Below are 1,574 nucleotides of genomic sequence, written 5' to 3' on the forward strand. Positions count from 1 at the left end.
ATTGTGGCCCTATCTATTAGGTTCATCCGATTGAAATTGTGGCAAAGCTGTCACAGGTTCGCAAGCAGAGATTCAGCGGGCAGCCTGTGTCTGCTTTTTTTATAGATGAAACAGTGCGACTTTATTATGTAGTATCAAAGTTTACAGGGACACACAAATTTTCTGCAGGAGAATTTAGCCACACGTATCATCCCACATGAAGGGAGAACACATTATTGCTAATCTCTGTGCTTCCCTGTTGCTGTTGCACTGCTTGTGGTGGAAGTTGCATGACCCGAAAGAGTTACTCATTTCCTTGATGTCATGCAGAACCATGTAGTGACCTCCGAAGTTCTTTGGAAACTCAAGTTCCCGGATGACTCTCGGACAGTCTGATGATATGTGAATCTTATAAAGGCCTAGGTCGTCTTCCAAAGAAACGGCTTCCCGACATGTGATAACCTCTAGTAGTTTAGGGTGCGTGATCCCAGCATACGTTACCGTTGATGCTCCTTGGAACGTGCCATGCTCATCACGACAAACAACCCATACCGCCCCTTGGTTTATCGTCTTTGCCACTACTCCATCGACGTTTAGTTTCATGAACCCTTGTGGCCGAGGAATCCATCGTGGCGTTGCCCGGTGTCTGATCGGTGTTGGCCCCTGCATAGCCGTTCCGAGTGTGGTAATCTGTTCAATGTATCTGGTTATGAATGTGTGGTTTGAGAGTGGAGTCTGGTATTCATTCTCATGTATAATGCGCCTCCGAGCCTACCAAATAGCCCATAGAGTAACTAGGATTTCGATGAACTTCTCATTCTCAACGTCTCACTACCTGGAGAGCCATAATTTTGCATCTGGTGTTGTATCTCCATAGATCAGCAATGAAGAATCATCATCTCTCAATCCCCAAACACTTGCCACCATGTTACAGTCGAGGAGTGAATGACTCCAAGTATCATTGGCTCCATATTTTGGTGAGCTCGCACCTCGTCCGTTGCTAGAGAAGACCGAGAGAGTCTCCATGCGAACATGGGGATTTGCGGCGGAACCTTTGTTTTCCAAAGACGCTTCCACCCCCTCTCCCATAGCTCAAAGTTTGAGTTTTCCATTTCACCATTAATCCAAGCTTCGTGCTGAATTTTTGTGTCAACAAGCAACTTGTAACGTGATTGGACAGTGAAAAGGAGCCTGTCTTCTCATAGTGCCAAGCCCAAAGATCTCCACAATTTGAGTGACACAAACGAATCTGATGAATGATGTTTGTGTCCATTGGCAGGAGGTGTGGCTTTAGGATTACCATTTTTGGACGTCTGCATGATCTCCAACATACAACTTTGACAAATAACTTCTGTAATTATATATTTCTAAATTCCACAAAATTATATATTCGAAAACTTGCCAGTATCCAATCTAAACGCTTCAAATATATTGGTAGTTACTGTTTTCAAAGTAACTTTGTCTGTGATCAAAACAACAACATTAAAACTCGGGTGAGTAGTACGCTTACACTTAATTACAATTAGAAGTTTGTGCTCCATTGTGTAGTCTAATTCTACTATTTGTTACTTGCTGACAAGTAGCATTCTTAATAA

The sequence above is a fragment of the Triticum dicoccoides genome, chromosome 2B, assembly GCF_002162155.2.
Source record: "Triticum dicoccoides isolate Atlit2015 ecotype Zavitan chromosome 2B, WEW_v2.0, whole genome shotgun sequence".
Classification (NCBI taxonomy): Eukaryota; Viridiplantae; Streptophyta; class Magnoliopsida; order Poales; family Poaceae; genus Triticum; species Triticum dicoccoides.